We start from the raw sequence: 11,167 nt of genomic DNA, 5'->3' as shown, positions 1-11,167 counted from the left end.
TAGCTGTCCTGCTCTGAAACCCCGTCATACTTGGACACGGGTCTCTTGCCTAGAAACATCACAGGCAGGAACACAACAGACTAGACACTCCAAGGGGCCCTCTGTCTATAAAACACTCAAATCACTGTAAACTGTATGTAAGGACATGGAGTTTGGGAGATGTAAGGGGGGGGAATCTTAAAGACTGTCCTGAGGGAACATGCTGATATCACTCTACAGCACGGAAGGCAGAGAAACTCACCAGATACTCTTGCTTTAAGCAGGGACTCAGATGGCCAGTCCTCTGGCTTCCAGCAAAAGCTATTGCAAATCTTCTCTGGAGGAAAATATTCCAACTTTGTCCCAAGACTCCCAAGGATTAGGGGTAAGCAAAACAGAAAAACAAAACAACAAAAAACCTCATGGTCACAGTTCACCAAACATTTATGAAAATGAGCCACCATGAGTGAGAGCCAGCAGAAACCATAAGCAATGGATGTGAATTCCCAAGGAATTCAGATATGAGAATAATTAGACACTGATTACAAAATAATTATGCATAAAATACATTTAAAAATATTTTTTAACATTTATTTATTTTTGAGAGAGAGAGAGAGAGAGACAGTGCCCGCCGAGCAGGGCAAGGGCAGAGAGAGAGGGAGACACAGAATCTGAAGCAGGCTCCAGGCTCTGAGCTGTCAGCACAGAGCCCGACATGGGGCTCGAACCCACGGATTGCAAGATCATGACCTGAGCCACCCAGGCGCCCCTGCATAAAATATTTTTTTAATTAAAAATAGAATGGCAAAGGGGCACCTGGTTCAGTCGGAAGAGCATGTGACTCTTGATCTCAGGGTTGTGAGTTCGAGCCCCACGTTGGGTATAGAGATTACTAACAAAAATAAATAAACTTTAACAAATGAGTATTTTAAAAAAAGTTGAATGGCAAAGATACTCATGTAACCAAATTCTAGCAATGACAAGGCATATTTTTTAAAGGACTGAATAGACCTCATATTAAAGCAAACTCAGTGGATGGGTGAAATAGGAGATGAGACGCAGCTGAAGGAAGAGTTAGTGAAGTGGGGACTAGAGCTGGAGACTTCGCTGTGATTGTAGCACACCAAGTCAAAGAAATGGCATATGGAGAAGGGTGGCAAGGTGTAGGAGACTCACCGGGGTCCCAGAAGAAGAGAGGAAATGGAGAAAAGGAAATATTTGAAAGTATAAGGGCTGGAAATTTCCCATTTTTGATTAAAAATATGGATTCATAGAGTCAAAAGGCACAAGGAAAAGCAAGATAAATAAAAAACGGCTGCACGGGGGCACCTGGGTGGCTCAGTCGGCTAAATGTCCAACTCTTGATTTCAGCTCAGGTCATGATCTCTTGGTTTGTGGGATCGAGTCCTACATCGGGCTCTGCACTGACAGCACGGAGCCTGCTTGGGATTCTCTCCCCCGCCTCCTCTTCCCCTCTCCTACTGGTGTGTGCATTCTCTCTCTCTCCCCCTCTCAAAATAAATAAATAAACATTTAAAGGAAAAAGGCTTTACCTAGACCACCTGGCAGGGCTGCAGGAATTTTGTGGGTTTGAGGCCCAACAGGTCCTAACTAGCTTCCTGAAGACGGGGCCTTGGCTATTAAGAGAAACTCATTGTGCAGAACGTCAAACAGAAAAAATTCTAAAAGCAGCCAGAGAAATAAGACAGATCTCATGTCAGGCCCCCTTATAATGTCAGTTCCCGGCGGATGAGCCTGGCCAACCTCTGCAGCCAGACCGAAATCCTCTAAGGCCCAAGCCTCTGTCATCTGTGAGCCCTCGGGCACATTATTAACCTCCGAGTCTCTGGTTTTTACTGGTGGAAGGCTGAGGGGGTGTTGCAGTACGGAGGGGAGGAGCCCTGGCTTTGGAGTCCGGTGGACCTGGGCTAAACTCTGGCTCTGCTACTCGCTGCCTGCGGTCATCTTTCTTGTCCCGGGGCTGATGCTCACGCGTAAAGGCATTGGCTTGTGCGCTGCTGTGGAAGTTTAAAAAAAAAAAAAAAAAAAAAAAAAAATGAAGAGCCAGTTCACAAAACACCCAGGTGAGGATTCTGGTTTTTTACAAGATTTACTTAAGTTCTGACTCTGTGCTCGGATATTCCTCGCACAGTCTCTCTGGGAGCCCTTGTGACGTCCCTGTAAAGTGGTCATCCTCTGGGGAGGGGACTTCAGGGGCCAGGACATGAGAAAACCACCCCCCCCTCAGCTCACGGTGTACCTTTGTTGTTCTCCCCACCCCCAACCCCACCCTCATTCTCTCTCTGACACCGGCACACATTCTGCTGCACCTCATACATGCCCTTGAATATGCATGTCTATTCTCGTTAAATATGTAGTGTCCGTTTGCCTGAAAACGTGGCTCTAATTTCCGTAAATGATATTGTGCTCTGGACCTTCATTCTGGTTTTTTTTCCCCCCACTCCAACACTACACTTTTCAACGTTTTTTTTTTTTATTTATTTTTGGGACAGAGAGAGACAGAGCATGAACGGGGGAGGGGCAGAGAGAGAGGGAGACACAGAATCGGAAACAGGCTCCAGGCTCCGAGCCATCAGCCCAGAGCCCGACGCGGGGCTCGAACTCACGGACCGCGAGATCGTGACCTGGCTGAAGTCGGACGCTTAACCGACTGCGCCACCCAGGCGCCCCCCAACACTACACTTTTAATATCCGTCCCTGCGTCTGTCTGTATTCCTAGCCTGTTGTTTTTTATTGCACTTTGGCATTCCACAGTGTCCCCACTTCACAGGTGAGGAAATGGAGGCCCAGCGGGCTCGGATGACCTTGCCCAAAGTCACACAGCCAGTAAGGAGCTGGCCTTGGTCAGAACCTTCACAGCAGGCTTCTCTCCCTTCACAGAGCGAGAGGTGCTCATTCTCTTCTCACTGGGCCCCCCTGACCTACCTGCTCCCTGCAAGGGGAGGTTCCCCCACTGAGCCTCTGCTGGCCTCCAAAATACCGCCACCGACCCCCACAAGGGCTCGTGGGTTCTGAAAGGCCCCATCCCTCCTTCTTCTAAACCTCTTCAGTGGATTTCTTTTACAGCATTTAATTGAGCATATCTAATTAGGTAATATAATTTCATTTATTTAAATAGGTAATACAATTGCATGTTTCAATATTCAGAAGAGAGAAGAGGGGATACGGTAAATTCTCACTCTCTGCTGACCCCACCCCCTAGTTCCCCAACTTGGAAATACTCCCTGTTACCAGTAGTCATGACTCTCGTCAGAGATATTTTATCCTTACACAAAACTCTGTGTACATGATGCTCCCACCCCGCTTTCTTACGCAAATGCCAGCATACTCTTTATATTGTTCGACACGTTATTTTTGCCGCTCCAGACTGTATGTCGGGGATTGTTCCACATCAGTACTCTAATATATTAGCTTCTGCTTCTTTACGGGTGTGTGGTATTCTGCTGTGTGGATGCACCATTACTTAATTCAACTAGGTCTCTATTCATGGACATTGTCCAATCTCCTGCTAAATAAACTGCTGTGAACATCCCTGGGCACATGGCATTCTCGTGTAGGTGAGTGGACTGAATATTATGAAGCATTGCTCAGACTCCTTTGGGATCAGGCACCCGTTCCCCCGGCTGCTGGAGCGTTGGCTGCTAACAGCTCACACACCTCTTCAGACGCAGCCCTCCACCAGCCCTCCACCCTCACCCAGGGCTTCGCCCCTCCCGAGGCATAAACATCTGCTACTTAATCCTTAAGGCCCCTTTGCCTCGGTTTGGGACACCTGTGCTCCCAGAGTTCCTGTGGGATCTGCAGGACAGTTCAACTCCTTCCTCTGCCCATACTGCTTCCCTCAGTCCCCTGCAGGTGTGGTGCCCAAGAACATTCCCCAGCCAACCTCCCGCGTGCAAATCTCTGTCTCAGACACTGTTTCCAGGAAACCCAGTCAAAGACAGAAAGTCTGTTTGCAGGATAAATTCCTAGTTAGGGAATAGAAGGACCAGTGCACTTGTAATGTGGGTAGCTTTCCACGTGTTTTCAAAGGACAGAATAAAAGAATATGCACAGAGCTGGCGTGCAGTAACTGTCCCTTCCACCTGGTCCAGAGTAGAAGGCGCTTTTGTGCAGATGGTCACATGGGATTTTCCAGCATCCTTCTGCAGCGGGAAGGACAATCTGAGACCCGGCAGCTAAGGAGGCTGGGCTGGAAGGGGGGCTGCTTGTCCAAGATGGCACAGCTGGAATGGCAGAGGCAGGGTCATCCTGGCTTATGCCAGATGTGGGGATGCTGAGATGTTGGCTTCACCCAGGGAGGGACTGGAGGGAAAATAAAGATGATAAAGGGTGCAGCTGGGGGTGTAGGGAAGGCAGAGTTTGTAAAACCTCCCAGTTAGGGCTCTGCCCTTCTCAGATGCCCCTGATGGCCCAGTGGGACCCCGCCCTCCCTCTTCTGGCCTGACCTTCGCCCGCCCTTCAAGCTCTTCAGGCTACTGTAAGCTGTCAGATGCCCAAAAGAAACTGATTCAGACTAACATGAGAGCCACGTGCAACCTCTCCCAGAGCTACCCGAATGTCTGAGTTTTAGACTGTGCAAAAATAGCTTCATGCACTAACATCATCTTTATAGCCATTTATGACAGCCCTGGCTTACATCTGGACCCTAACAGCTGGATTTTGGCATGTGCCCTCAGCCTGGAATGGACTTCCCATCTCCTCTACTCCCGCCTTCATGTGTCCTCCTCGTCCTCCAACCTTCAACCAGGCACTGTCTCCCTTAGGAAGCATGCCCCATCTTCCAGGGGGTTGCTCCCCACCCCAGACCTCAATAGCCACTGCTGACACCCAGCGCTATCAATTGTTAGTGTGTTCCCCCAAATTCCTGTGTTGAAGTCCTAACCCCAGGACCTCAGAATATGACTTTATTTGGAAATAGGGTCACGGCAGATATAATTAGTTAGGAAGATGAGGTCATACTGGATCGGGTGGGCCCTGAATCCAACGTATCTAGTGTCCTTATTTAAAAAATGCCATGATACGGGGCGCCTGGGTGGCTCAGTCGGTTAAGCGTCTGACTTCAGCTCAGGTCACGATCTCACAGTTTGTGAGTTCGAGCCCCGCATCGGGCTCTGTGCTGACAGCTCAGAGCCTGGAGCCTGCTTCAGATTCTGTGTCTCCTTCTCTCTCTGCCTCTCCCCCACTTGTGCTCTGTCTCTCAAAAATAAGTAAAATGTAAAAAAAAAAAATTTTTTCTGAAATTTTTTAAAAAAATGCAATGATAAAAAACTTAACCCAGTTAAAAAAAAAAAAATGCCATGAGAAGGGTGCCTGGGTGGCTCAGTTGGTTAAGCGACCAACTCCCTTTTTTTTTTTTTTAATCACGTTTATTTATTTTTGAGGGGCAGAGAGAGACAGAGCGGGAGCAGGGGAGGGGCAGAGAGAGAGGGAGACAAAGAATGAATCTGAAGCAGGCTCCAGGCTCTGAGCTGTCAGCACAGAGCCCAAGGCGGGGAGGGCCTCCAAGTTAAGAACCATGAGATCATGATCTGAGCCCAAGTTAGATGCTTAACTTGACTCAGCCACCCAGGCGCCCCTAGTGACCAACTCTTGATCTCTGCTCAGGTCATGATCTCACGGTTCATGAGATGGAGCCTCATGTCAAAGCTCTGTGCTGACCGCATAGAGCCTGCTTGGGATCCTCTCTCTCTGCCCCTCTCCCTGCTCTCTCTCTCTCTCTAAATAAGTAAATAAATAACCAAAAAAAAAAAAAAAAATTCCATGAGAAGAGAGACACATACAGAGGGAAGATGATGTGAAAATACCATCTACAGGGGGCGCCTGACCATCTCAGTCAGGGGAACAATGGAGTGTGCCACTCTTGATCTTGGGGTTGTGAGTTCGAGTCCCATGTTGGGGGTAGAGATTACTTAAAAATAAAATCTTTAAAAAAGAGAGAAGAGAACGAAATACCAGCTACAAGGGAAGTGAAAGACTGCCAGCAACCCCCCCCCCTCCCCCCGAAGCTAGAGAGAGGCCTGGAACAGATCTCCCTCAGAGCCCTCAGAAGGAACTAGCCTTGCTGATACCTTGATCTCTGACTCCCAGCCTCCGGGACTGTGAGACAACAGGTGCCTGTTGTTGCAGCCTCCTGGTCGGTGATACATTGTTATAGCAGCCCTCGCACACTAATGCACTCACTGGGCTCTCGAAAGGATGAGCTGAGGCATTCCTGGGGTGCTACAGGCGGGGTGCTATCACCCTCATTTAAATGGCAGAGGGCAGATGTGGACTCAGGCTGTCTCTGGAGCCTGTGTTTTTTAATCACTAGTTTCTATGTCTTGTAGTGGAAAGTTATTGGTGGTAACATTGAAAGAAGACCCGCAGTATTACTCCAGGCTGTGGACACAGCGCTGATGGCTCCCAAGCACCACAAGGGAGGTGGGAATCTTCCAGCAGCCTCAGGGGTTCGCCCCGGCTCCTGGTCAGTAAGATGCAGGCCCAGCACCTGTTATCTCCTATAGATAGACACCACGTCCCAGCTCCATGCGGGTGAGCACGTCTGCCTCCCGGCCCAGCTGCGTGTGCCCTGACCGGGGCCTCAGGGGGCCCAGGACCCAGCAGAGCGCTGAGCGCACAGCAGGTGCTCCATCAATGTGTGCGAAGAACCCACGTGTGGCTCTGATGCAGCAGCCTCCTTGGGTCTCATGACAACATTTCATACCCCGCTCCAAGTATCAACAGAGTTCTCATCTCAGCCTGTTATGCGCCTGCCTAATTTTCCACTCGATTGACAGACTCCATTTTACTTAACTAGCCCCTATTGTGCGGCAATTGGATGTTTTCTCATCCCCTCCTAAACTAGGGGGCGGCACCAGGGAAACCCGAGCTATGAGCTTCCAGCTAGGGCAGTGGTGCCTTCTGAAGGAGCCAGCCCAGGAAGAGCATTCCTGTGCCCAGAGTGGCAGCTGCCAGCTGGGGAGAGGCTTGGGGACAGGCCTGGGACTTCTTGAGGCCCAATTGGCCTCACCCTGTCCCCAGTTCCCCTCGAGTCCTGTCCCCAGTCCCTGCTCACCTTTGCTGACCCTTCAAGGCCACAAAGGACAGAGCTCCCAGGTGGCGTACCCCTACCCCAACCCATCTTGCTCTGAGCCCCCACTCTCGGGTCCTCCCTGTGTCTTACCTCTTCCTACCCTTCTGTGAAACAGAATCCTGGAATTCTTTCAGTCATCATCACTGAGCACCTACCGGGTACCCAGAGCTTATCCAGGTGCTGGTGCTTCATTCAGCCATCAACAAGAGACAACATCCCGGCTCACAAAGCTGACATTCCAGAGCAGAAAGATGGGCGGTAAACAGAGAAGTGAAACACCAGGTGATAGGCACTGGGGGAGGGGGCCGATCATTCACATGACACGGTCCAGGAAGGTCTCTCTGAGGAGATGAGCAGAGACCTGAGTGAAGGGAAGGAGTGAACCATGCAAGTGTGGAGGAAGGACTTTCCAGGCCAAGAGAACAGCAAGTGCAAAGGCCCTGAGGCACTGGAAACAATAAGGAGGCTGATGCGGCTGGAGTGGGCGAGGTGACACCAGGCACCAGGTATAGGGCTTTTAGACCTTTTTCACAGTATTAGCTTTTATGCTAAGGGAGATGAAAAGGCAAAGATGAGGCACTTGAAGCAGCTTGTTTTAAAAGATCCATCTGGCTGCTATGTGGAGAGTGGACTATAGCGGGGACAAGGGTAGAAGCAGATGCGATTCTCCAGGCAAGAGACAATGGTGGCCTGGACCAGAGTGGTGGCAATGGAGCATGTGTACACACGCGCGCGCGCGCACACACACACACACACACACACACACACACTGCCCTCAAACCTCCCCCTCCCCACCCCACCCCCGCCGCTGAGTAATTTTGGATCTATTTTGAAGTTGGGACTAACAACATTAGCAGATCTAGAAGGAGTTTCAGAGATCATTGCACAGCCCCCTTTTACAGACTATAAAACGAAGACTCAGAGAGGAGAGGTGGCCCATCTTTGTTACACACATAATCAGGAAGTCATACCTGGAATCTGGTCTCAACACCAGCATCTCTCTCCACCTCTTGAGTGTTTCATTGTGCGTCCCCCCCCCACCCCCCATTTTGTCTCTCCCTGTTCCCAGCCTTGTCTCTCTATCTCCGCAGATGCCTCAGCATTTATTTCCCCTCCCGTCAGGCACAATTTGGAACATTAATTAGTGATGAATTAACAATGTAAATCCCAGCAGTTGCTGTCACCTGGTGCCCATGGGCTCTTGGAAGGGAAGGGACCTTGCAAATCTGATCTTAATACCTCTCGCCTCCTCTCCTAGGGCAATTACTTCTCACATCATTTGTTTGCGGAGGCCACCCCCACCCTCCCAGCCCGGCTGAGGACAACAAGTTCATCTTTGTCAATTAATTATTGAACGGTTTATTTCTCACTGGGAGGTGATAAGAGAAGGGAAAGCCACATGTTGTGAAATCATCACCGTAATTATACAGCCACTGCTGCAGCACCTGACATCACAACGCCACAGGGGCCAGTGGGTGGTGGGAAGGGAACAAAGGGCAGAGGTCCCTGGTGGGCAGGAGACCTGGCTGTGAGGCCTAAGGTCAGCCCCTGGGCTTCTCTGCAGTGTGGTCAGCAGACATACCCATATTAAGCTCTCAGAGTCCAATTCCAAATGAGGAGGAGGGAAGTGCAGGGAATTAACCATGGGGGCAGGCTCCTACTTCTTCATCTGGGGTGATCAGAACGCTAGAAGGCTAAGATCATCTTTATAGTCCTTCCCATCTGAACTTAGGAGCCCCACAGCATACACAAAATATGGTAGCATAGCGGAGGGTCTTTAACACTTTAGCAAAAAGCCCTTAGAGTAGTCTGAAAAGCCCAGAGCATCTGTTCCACCCAAATATAATCTACCCTATTATATTTCACCGCATCTCTGACTGTTCTCTCCTTTGCTCACTCCACTCCAGCCGCACTTGTCTCCCTGCAAATGCCTGGCACACCCGGCCCCAGGGCCTTTGCACGTGCTCTTCCTTCGGCCTATAGTGCTTTTTCCCCAGAAATCTGTATCCCTCTCACCTTCTGCAGGTCATTATCAACCATCACCTTTCAGTAAGACCCTCCCTGAGCACCTTATTTTATTTATTTATTTATTTATTTATTTATTTATTTATTTCTCAAGTTAGTTAACATACAGTGTAGTCTTGGCTTCAGGAGTAGAACCCAGTGATTCATCCTTATTGGATAAAGGATTAGTATTCAAGACCTGAGCACCTTATTTTATTTATGTTTTTAATTTGTTTTAAAGCTTATTTATTTTGAAAGACAGACGGAGAGCAAGCGTGCACATGCACAAGCAGGGGAGGGGCAGAGAGACAGAGAGAATCCCAAGCAGGCTCCAAGCCATTAGTGAAGAGCCCAATGCGGGGCTGGAACTCACAAACAGTGAGATCATGACTTGAGCCAAGGTCAAGAGTCAAGCACTTAACTGGGTACACCACCCAGGTGCCCCTCTGAGCACCTTATTTTAAATCGCAGCCTGTCCCACCCCCCAAAACGCCCTGACACAAACATTCTCTTTCTTCCTGCTTTTTTCCCAGAGCATTTCATCATTTTTGACATATAATGTGCCTGTTATTTATTTATTCTCTCTGTCTCTCTCTCTCTTCCCCCCCTCCTCACTTCCTCCCTCCCCAAAGTACTGGGTTTTTTTTTTGTCTGTTTCCTCCCCTGTCCCGTATCCCCATATCCTATCTGTGTCTTCTGTACTTTGAACAGTGCCTGGCACAGAATAAGTGCGGAGTTAATCATTCTTGAATGAATGAATGAATATTTGTGTGGGATGGGGCCTGAAAGTGGAAAGGACAGGAGTGAGCCATTGCAGCACCAGGAATTCGGGAAGATTCTTGGCGGTGAGGGGGGGGGCCTCTGCCCAGAGAGGAACCCTACTGGAAAAGCCATTTTAAAAGCCAGTGCTCCAGTGGATTTCATGTCTGCACATGCCTGGAGGCTGGCGTGTTTGATGCTACCCCTCCACCGGTCACACTCTGACTGGTCCCCACCCCCCACCCCTCCCCAGGGAGGGGACAGAAACATGAGAAGCCGAGGACACTTTGATTAACTCCCCAGCAAGAGTCTCCACGCCTGTGTCTCCCTTTCTCTCCAAGGCTGTAATGGGGGGCAGTGTGCTGGGGGCTGGGCAGGGGCATCTCCATAGTGTGTAAGAAGGTGGGGAGGTGGGGAGGTGGGGCTGCAGGAAAAGGGGCGCCGGGAAGCACGGTGGGCTGGGCTTTGCCCCCCAGGAGGGGGTGGAGGAAGATGGGGTGGCACGGCAGGGAGGGAAGGAGGCAGGCCTCACTCTGGGCCACCAGCAGCTGCGGTGAAAGAGCACTGGAGGGGGTGGACTGGGGAGGGGGGGGAGGGGAGGGCACTGACCGGATGCCCGAGGGCCCCTTGGGGACACCAACTCTTTTTCCAGGACCCGCTCGCCCCAAGCTCCTCTCTTCTCCGCCCAGCTGTGCTGCCTTCCCCCTAGAAACGAAGATGGTGATTTTTTAGAGCCAGTTCCCCCCAAATCTCCGGAGATACCAGAGCTGCTGTTTCCATGGAAACCTTCCCCGCCAACCTCCGGAAGGAGGAGCTGGGCAGCCGCCCCCGCCCCCACCGCCCCCACACTGCCCCTGCTCCAGCCTGCAGGGGGGCCCCAAGTTGAAAATAATACCCCCTCCCCCAGATTTTCCCAGCAGGGGCTCCACTTCTTGAATGAGGGAAGGCAGCTGGTTTGCTCTCGGGGCTCAGGCTGTTATATGGGGACATTAAGACCCACGCAAGAGAGAAATGGGGTTGCCGGTGGGGGTGGCGGGTGCGTGGGGGCTAGGGCAGGCTCTGTCTTCTGTCATCATCCCCCTGAAATGACTGGCCAAGGGACCAGTCCCCAGGGAAGGGCCCAAGGGCAGGGCCTCTCCTTCCCTGGGAATCCCAAAAGATGCCGTTTTTCTTTGGCTCTATTCATCTCTAGGGAGTTTCCTTCCCCAGATCCCACCTGAACTCCTCAGGGATCACACTGCAAACTGCACACAAAACAAAACAAAATAAAAAATACAACAACAACAACAACAACCCCCAAACTCTAACTCAAGAACAGAAGGAATTTAT

The sequence above is a fragment of the Herpailurus yagouaroundi genome, unplaced genomic scaffold (assembly GCF_014898765.1).
Source record: "Herpailurus yagouaroundi ecotype Mexico unplaced genomic scaffold, PumYag 139, whole genome shotgun sequence".
Taxonomy (NCBI): Eukaryota; Metazoa; Chordata; class Mammalia; order Carnivora; family Felidae; genus Herpailurus; species Herpailurus yagouaroundi.
The sequence above is the reverse complement of the archived record's forward strand: the minus strand, read 5'-3'. Positions refer to the sequence as shown.